At 36.9% G+C, this 9,768-nt stretch overlaps 1 non-coding gene across 1 annotated transcript; it reads left to right on the plus strand.

Moving 5' to 3' along the window:
- Nucleotides 1-6,005: 6,005 nt before the first annotated feature.
- On the plus strand, nucleotides 6,006-6,112 carry LOC139033216 (U6 spliceosomal RNA). Its single transcript, XR_011485839.1, has one exon. It is a non-coding gene; the product is annotated as a U6 spliceosomal RNA (small nuclear RNA).
- Nucleotides 6,113-9,768: the final 3,656 nt, after the last annotated feature.

Genomic DNA, 9,768 nt, shown 5'->3' on the forward strand with positions numbered 1-9,768 from the left:
CAGTTCTAACTGTTGCTTCTTGACCTGCATACAGATTTCTCAGGAGGCAGGTCAGGTGGTCTGGTATTCCCATCTGTTCAAGAATTTTCCACAATTTGTTGTGATCCACACAGTCAAAGCCTTTGGCATAGTCAATAAAGCAGAAATAGATGTTTTTCTGGAACTTTCTTGCTTTTTCGATGATCCAGTGGATGTTGGCAATTTGATCGCTGGCTCCTCTGCCTTTTCTAAAAGCAGCTTGAACATCTGGGAGTGCTCAGTTCATGTATTGCTGAAGCCTGGCTTGGAGAATTTTGAGCATTACTTTGCTAGTGTGTGAGATGAGATTGTGCGATAGTCTGAACATTCTTTGGCATTGCCTTTCTTTGGAATTGGGATGAAAACTGACCTTTTCCAGTCCTGTGGCCACTGCTGAGTTTTCCAAATTTGCTGGCACATTGAGTGCAGCACTTGCACAGCATCAGTTTTTAGGGTTTGAAATAGCTCAACTAACTACCGCACAATTGCACTCATCTCACACGCTAGTAAAGTAATGCTCAAAATTCTCCAAGCCAGACTTCAGCAATATGTGAACCGTGACCTTCCAGATGTTCAAGCTGGTTTTAGAAAAGGCAGAGGATGGAGAAGGAAATGGCAACCCACTCCAGTACTCTGGCCTGGAAAATCCCATGGACCGAGGAGCCTAGTAGGCTACAGTCCATGGGGTCACAAAGAGTTGGACACGACTGAGCAACTTCACTTCACTTCATGGCAAAATGTCTTGTGTGAAACATGTTTATCTTAATTTCCATGAAACAACATTCTGCAGTCTAATAAAACTTTTATCTACTGTACATAGAAAACACAAGCCTAACTTTTAAGTGTCTTTTAAAGTTATATAACAATGTCTTTATATCAGATGACTATCAAGTGAATGAGCTGTTCATGTCCTGTCAGTTTATTAGAAAACCATGTTTTTTAAAAATGTATTTAGATTAACATCTATGTGCATTCCTGCCCAGATCTGCTTATTACCCTTCTGCAGTATTAAATGGTCTTCACTAATAAAAAAAAAAAAAAAGAAAAGGCAGAGGAACCAGAGATCAAATTGCCAACATCTGCTGGATCATCGAAAAAGCAAGAGAGTTCCAGAAAAACATCTATTTCTGCTTTATTGACTATGCCAAAGGCTTTGACTGTGTGGATCACAATAAACTGTGGAAAATTCTGAAAGAGATGGGAATACCAGACCACCTGACCTGCCTCCTGAGAAATCTGTGTGCAGGTCAAGAAGCAATAGTTAGAACTGGACATGGAACAACAGACTGGTTCCAAATAGGAAAAGGAGGACATCAAGGCTGTATATTGTCACCCTGCTTATTTAACTTATATGCAGAGTACATCATGAGAAAAATTGGGCTGGAGGAAGTACAAGCTGGAATCAAGATTGCCTGGAGAAATATCAATAGCCTCAGATATGCAGATGACATCACCCTTATGGCAGAAAGTGAAGAGGAACTGAAAAGCCTCTTGATGAAAGTGAAAGAGGAGAGTGAAAATGTTGGCTTAAAGCCCAACATTCAGAAAACTAAGATCATGGCATCTGGTCCCATCACCTCATGGGAAATAGATGGGGAAACAGTCAGACTTTATTTTCTTGGGCTCCAAAATCACTGCAGATGGTGATTGCAGCCTTGAAATTAAAAGACACTTACTCCTTGGAAGGAAAGTGATGACCAACCTAGATAGCATATTAAAAAGCAGAGACATTACTTTGCCAACAAAGGTCTGTCTAGTCAAGGTTATCGTTTTTCCAGTGGTCATGTATAGATGTGAGAGTTGGACTGTGAAGAGAGCTGAGCGCTGAAGAATTGATGCTTTCGAACTGTGGTGTTGGCGAAGACTCTTGAGAGTGTCTTGGACTTTAAGGAGATCCAACCGATCCATCCTAAAGGAAATCAGTCCTGGGTGTTCATTGGAAGGACTGATGCTGAAGCTGTAACTCCAATACTTTGGCCACCTCATGCGAAGAGTTGACTCATTGGATAAGACCCTGATGCTGGGAAAGATTGAAGGCAGTAGGAGAAGGGGACAACAGAGGATGAGATGGCTGGATGGCATCACCAACTCCATGGACATGAGTTTGAGTAAACTCCGGAAGTTGGTGATGGACAGGGAGGCCTGGCGTGCTGCAATTCATGGGGTCGAAAAGAGTCGGACATGACTGAGTGACTGAACTGAACTGAACTGACCTGGAATTCCATCACCCTCACTAGCTTTGTTCATAGTGATGCTTCCTAAGGTCTACTTGACTTCGCATTCCAGGATGTCTGGCTCTAGGTGAGTGATCACACCATCGTGGTTATCTGGGTCATGAAGATCTTTTTCGTATAGTTCTTCTGTGTATTCTTGCCACCTCTTCTTAATATCTTCTGCTTCTGTTAGGTCCATACCATTTCTGTTTTTTATTGTGCCCATCTTGGCATGAAGTGTTCCCTTGGTTTCTCTAATTTTCTTGAAGAGATCTCTAGTCTTTCCCATTCTGTTGTTTTCCTCTATTTATTTGCACTGATCACTGTGGAAGGCTTTCTTACTCTCCTTGCTATTCTTTGGAACTCTGCATTCAAATGCGCATATCTTTCCTTTTCTCCTTTGCCTTTCACTTCTCTTCTTTTCTTAGCTATTTGTAAGGCCTCCTCAGACAACCATTTTACCTTTTTGCATTTCTTTTTCTTGGGGTTGGTCTGATCACTGCCTTCTGTACAATATCACAAACCTCTGTCCATAGTTCTTTGGGCACTCTATCAGATATAATCCCTTGAATCTGTTTGTCACTTTCACTGTGTAATTGTAAGGGATTTGATTTAGGTCATACCTAAATGGTCTATTGCTTTTCCCTACTTTCTTCAATTTAAGTCTGAATTGGCAATAAGGACTTCATGATCTGAGCCACAGTCAGTTCCCAGTCTTGTTTTTGCTGACTGTATAGAGCTTCTCCATCTTTGGCTGCAAAGAATGTAATCAATCTGATTTCAGTGTTGGCCATCTGGTAATGTCAATTGTAGAGTCTTCTCTTGTGCTGTTGGAAAAGGGTGTTTGCTATGACCAGTGCATTCTCTTGGCAAAGCTCTATTAGCCTGTGCCCTGCTTCATTTTGTACTCCAAGGCCAAATTTGCATGTTATTCCAAATATCTCTTGACTTCCTACTTTTGCATTCCAGTCCCCTATAATGAAAAGGACATCTTTTTTGGGTGTTAGTTCTAGAAGGTCTTGTAGGTCTTCATAGAACCATTCAACTTCAGTTTCTTCAGCATTACTGGTTGGGGCATAGACTTGGATTACCTTGATATTGAATGGTTTGCCTTGGAAACGGACAGAGATCACTCTGTTGTTTTTGAGGTTACATCCAAGTACTGCATTTTGGACTCTTTTTTGAGTATGAGGACTACTCCATTTCTTCCAAGGAATTCTTGCCCACAAACATTTAAGTACAAAAAAAGTAATAAATAAGGCAAAAATAATTATGATGTACTGTGGGGTTTATAACATATGTAGAAATTAACACAAAGACCAGGAGAGGAGAAAGGAAACACTGTTGTAGGGTTCTTATACAATATGTGAAATGATATAGTATCTGAAAACAAATTGTGATAGGATAAACAAGCATTTTGTAAACTTTAGAGCAAATACCTCAAAACAAAGAAGTGTGGAAAGTAAGCCAACAGTGGAGCTGAAAAGGAGTACAAAAGTACTCAACCAATCCAAAAGAAGACAGGAAAAGAGGGGAAAGGAAGTGAAGAGCAGATGAATAAGAAATGAAACAAAGAGCAAATGTTAGATTTAATCATACTGATACATTAAATGTAAATGGTCCAAATGCTTCAATTCAAAAGAAAAATTAGCAGGCAGGGTTTGAAAAAATTAAAATGTGAGACCTACTGGTATGTCTACAAGAAGTAAAAACAGGAAAGAAAGCCAAAATTATTATTGGAGATTTCAAAACAATCCCTATAGAAATAGATAGAAAAGCAGACAAGAAATTGATAGGAGTAAGGAACACAACATAATCGTTCAACTTGACCTAATTAAATTTAGATTTAATATTTAAGTTAAAATTAAAATACTTCATACAGCTACAGAATATATGTTCTATTCAAGTGCGTATGGTTCATTCACCAAAATAGACCATATGGGGAGCCATAAATCAATAAATTTAAGATTATAATCATACAGAGCATGCTGTTTAACCACAACAGAATTAAATTAAACCAATAAGATCTGGAAGTGTCTGAATATTTGGAAATTAAGCCACACTTCTATAAAACACATAAGTGAAAGAAATCACAAGGAAATTTTTATAATTTTAAATATTTATCTTATAAAAGAAGAACTGTCTAAAACTAATAATCTAAGCTTCTACCTTAAGAAGCTAGAACAAAAAAATCAACTATAATTCAATTTTTAAAAAGGAAGCTAGAAAAAGAACTTATTAGACCCAAAGAGATTGCAACAAAGGGAAAAGTAAAGATAGGAACAGAAATCAATAAACTAGAAAATGGACAAACAATAAAGAAAATCAATGAAACAAAAAGTTGGTTTTTTGAAAATGTCAATAAAGTTGATAAACCTCTAGTTAGACTGATCAAGGAGAGAAAGAAGACACAAATTATCAAAATCAGAGATAAAAGAGGACACATCATATGGATCATGGAGACTATATATTTATATAATGACTTAACACCATAAGTTTAACAACTAGATGAAATGAACAAATTCCTTGAAGGACAAAAATTACCAAAATGGAGTCAACAAGAAATAGAAAAGAAGAAAAATCCTATGTCAATTACAAAAACTTAATTCACGAGTAACCATTTCAGAAAGAATATTCTAGGCCCTGATGGCTTTACTGAACTCAACCAAGCACATCAGAAAGATATAATACTAATCCAACTATACTCTTTTCAGAAAATAGAAGAGAAAGGAACACTTTACAACTCATTGTATGAGACTAACATTATCCTGATATAAGAAAATAAAACTACAGGGACTTCCCTGGTGGTCTAACAGCTAAGGCTCCTCACTCCCAGTGCAGGGGCCCTGGGCTCCATCCTTGGTCAGGGAACTAGATCCCACATACCACACCTAGCAGTTCACATGCCACAACTAAAGATTCCACATGCTGCAGTGAAGTTCAAAAATCCACGTGCCCCCCCAAAGAACACAACAAAGAAAATAAAACTACAGACCAGTATTCCTCATAAACATAGACACAAAAATTCCGAATAAAACAGCAACTCAAATCCAGCAACATATAAAAAAGATACTACACCTGACCAAGTGGTATTTATCCAAGGAATATAGGTTGGTTTACCATCTGCAAATCAACCAATAAAAAGACCATATTAACAGGTTTAAAAAAAACTGAATAGGAATTTCCTGGCAGTCCAATGGTTAGGATTCAGTGCCTTCACTGCCAGGGCCTGGACTGGATCCCTGAGGGGGCAACTAAGATACAGCAAGCTGCATAGTCCAGCCAAAACAAAAAAATTATATGATCATATCAATACAACTCCCCCACATTTGATAATATCCAACACTCATTCATAATAAGATCATTCAGAACATTAGGAATAAAAGACAATTTTCTTAATCTGATAAAGAATGTCTATGCTAAATCTACAGCTAACATCATATTTAATGTTAAAGAATAAATGTTTTCCCATTAAGAAAAGAAATGGGGCCAAAACACTGATCTTCACTATTTACACTTAATATTGTACTAACCAGCGCAATAAATCAGGGAAAAGAAATAAATGGCATACAGATTGGAAAGTAAAAAATAAAACTGAAATTATATGACATGATCATGTACATAAAACATTCTAAGGAATCTACAAAAAGCCCTAGAACTAATAGGTGAGATTAGAAAGTCTTCAAGACATATGAAACAAAAATACAAAAATTAACTATATGTCTATCTACAAGTAAAGAAGAGTGGGAAATTGAAATTTTGAAAATATCATCAGTGCTCGCTTCGGCAGCACATATACTAAAATTGGAACGAAATGGAGAAGATTAGCATGGCCCCTGCACAAGGATGACACGCAAATTCGTGAAGCGTTCCATATTTTTTATAAAACTCCTACAGGAGAACATAGGCAAAACACTCTCCGACATAAATCACAGCAGGATCCTCTATGACCCACCTCCCAAAATATTGGAAATAAAAGCAAAAATAAACAAATGGGACCTAATTAAACTTAAAAGCTTTTGCACAACAAAGGAAACTATAAGCAAGGTGAAAAGACAGCCCTCAGATTGGGAGAAAATAATAGCAAACGAAGCAACAAAGGATTAATCTCAAATATATACAAGCAACTCCTGCAGCTCAATTCCAGAAAAATAAATGACCCAATTAAAAAATGAGCCAAAGAATTAAACAGACATTTCTCCAAAGAAGACATACAGATGGCTAAAAAACACATGAAAAGATGCTCAACATCACTCATTATCAGAGAAATGCAAATCAAAACCACAATGAGGTACCATTACTGCCAGTCAGGATAGCTGCTATCCAAAAGTCTACAAGCAATAAATGCTGGAGAGGGTGTGGAGAAAAGGGAACCCTCTTACACTGTTGGTGGGAATGCAAACTAGTACAGCCACTATGGAGAACAGTGTGGAGATTTCTTAAAAAACTGGAAATAGAACTGCCATATGACCCAGCAATCCCACTTCTGGGCATACACACTGAGGAAACCAGATCTGAAAGAGACACGTGCACCCCAATGTTTATCACAGCACTGTTTATAATAGCCAGGACATGGAAGCAACCCAGATGCCCATCAGCAGACGAATGGATGAGGAAGCTGTGGTACATATACACCATGGAATATTACTCAGCCATTAAAAAGAATTCATTTGAATCAGTTCTAATGAGATGGATGAAACTGGAGCCCATCATACAGAGTGAAGTAAGCCAAAAAGATAAAGACCAATATAGTATACTAAAGCATATATATGGAATTTAGAAAGATGGTAATGATAACCCTATATGCAAAACAGAAAAAGAGACACAGATGTACAGAACAGACTTTTGGACTCTGTGGGAGAAGGCGAGGGTGGGATGTTTCGAGAGAACAGCATGTATATTATCTAGGGTGAAACAGATCACCAGCCCAGGTTGGATGCATGAGACAAGTGCTCGGGCCTGGTGCACTGGGAAGACCCAGAGGGATCCGATAGAGAGGGAGGTGGGAGGAGGGATGGGGATGGGGAATACATATAAATTCATGGCTGATTCATGTCAATGTATGACAAAACCCACTACAATATTGTAAAGTAATTAGCCTCCAACTAATAAAAATAAATGGGAAAAATAAATAAGTGGAAAAAAAAAAGAAAATATCATCAATGATACCATCCAAATACACGAAATAAATTTAACAAAATATATCCAAGACTTAGACATTGAAAACTTCAGAATACTACATAAGGAAATTAAAGAAGATCTAAATAAATGGAGAGATATAGCATATTCATGGATTGGAAGATTCAATATTATTAAGATATCTGTTCTCCCCAAATTTAATAGATTCAATGCAATCCAAATAAAAATCCTACCAGTGTTTTTTTTTAAGAAATTGACAAGCAATTTCTAAATTTATGTGGAAATGCAAAATAACTAGATTAGACTAAACAATTTTGAAAAAGAAGAACAATGTTGGAGGATTTACATAACCTAATTTCAAGACTTAGTAAACCACTGGATATCCACATGGAAAAAAAATTGTAGCTTTACCTTGCCTTACATCATACACAAATATAAGCTCAAAATGGATCTTAGTTCTAAATGTAAAACTCAAAATAAAAAACTTTTACAAGAAAACATAAGAGAAAATTTTTGTGGTCTTGGTGTAAGAAGAAATTTCTCAGATAGGACCCAAGAAATGTGAACTAGATAAGAAGAATTTAATACATTGAATCTAATCAAAACTTAAAACTACTGTTCATTGAAAATCAATAATATGAAAATTAAAAAAACAAGTCGACTGGCTGAGAGAAAATATTCCCTATATATATATATACATATATATATATACACACACACACACACACACACATATATATCTGATGAAAGATTCGTATGCATAAAGAACTCCTAAAACAATAAGACAGGGACTTCCCTGGTGGTCCAGAGGTAAAGAATCCGCCTGCCAATGCAAGGGACATGGGTTCCATTCCTGGTGTGGGAAGATCCCACATGCCTCGGGGCAACTAAGCCCATGTGCTACAAATACTGGGCCCAAGCTTAGAGCGTGTGCTCTACAACAAGAGAAGCCACTGCAACAAGTAGCCCCTGCTCATCACAACTAGAGAAAGCCCATACATAGCAGCAAAGACCCAACCATAAATAAATAAATTTAAAAAAAAAGAAAATCCCCAATATATAGGAAAAAATTTAAACAGATACTTTAGAAAAGAAGACATGGCCCATAAATACATGAAAAGATGTTCAATATCATTAGTTAATGGAAAAATGTAATTTAAAACCACCCACTTAAAAAAAAAATACCACCAACTAGATTGCTAAAACTAAAAAGGTTAACACTGCTAAGAGTTGACAAGAATATGAAGCAACTATAATTCCCATACCTTGTTATTGGGAGTAAAAATGCTATAGCTGCTTTGGGGAACAATTTTGAAGATTCAAAGTTAAACATATACTTACTATACAATCCAAAACAAATGAAAACATACGAAGATTTGTGTACAAATGTGCATAACAACTTTGTTCATAGTAGCCAAAAATTGGGAACAATATGAAAATCAATAGAAAAATGGTTAGACATATTATGGTATATCCATATGAAGTGATATTATTCAGCAATTAAAAAAACAAACAATTTATACACACAACACCAATAAATCTCAAAACATTGTGATGAGAAATATAAGCCAGACATACTATATAATTCTATTCATATGAAATTCTAGAATGAGCAAAACTCATCTATATTGATAGAGAACAGGCCAATGGTTGCCTGAAACTATGAATGAAGGTACACATTGACTGAAAAAATGACCAGGGGAACTTTATGAAAGGCTAAAAATATTCTACGTTAAAGATTGACAAACTTCACCCCCATGGGTCAAATCTGGCCCACTGTCAATTTTTGTACAGTCAGTAAGTGACAAATGTCTTATACATTTTTCTTAGAGCATTGAGATAACTCAAAAGAAGCATGTGAACATTATATGGAATTCAAATTTCAGTCACCCTAAATAAATTTAAGTGTCCCTAAATAAATTATGGCTTCCCTGGTGGCTCAGATGGTAAAGCATTTACCTGCAATGCGGGAGACCTGGGTTCGATCCCAGGGTCAGGAAGATCCCCTGGAGAAGGAAATGGCAGCCCACTCTAGTACTCTTGCCTGGAAAATTCCATGGATGGAGGAGCCTGGTAGGCTACAGTCCATGGGATAGCAAAGAGTTGGACACGACTGAGCAACTTTACTGCTACTGTTTGAAATAAATGCAGTTGATTCTCTATTCCAATACAACCATACTATTTGTTTATGTACCATCTATCGCTAATTTCATGCTACAGCAGCAGGGGCAAGAAAGAATTTACGACCTACACACCTAAACTATTTACTATCCGACCCTTTACAGAAAATTTTGCTAACCCCTGAGCTAAGCCATCCAATGCCATGCAGTTTCCACCTTGCTCACTACAATACTCTCTGAGCCCTGAGCTGCCATGTCATCAATCCAGCCACCTAGAG

Source organism: Odocoileus virginianus, chromosome X (assembly GCF_023699985.2).
Source record: "Odocoileus virginianus isolate 20LAN1187 ecotype Illinois chromosome X, Ovbor_1.2, whole genome shotgun sequence".
Lineage (NCBI taxonomy): Eukaryota > Metazoa > Chordata > Mammalia > Artiodactyla > Cervidae > Odocoileus > Odocoileus virginianus.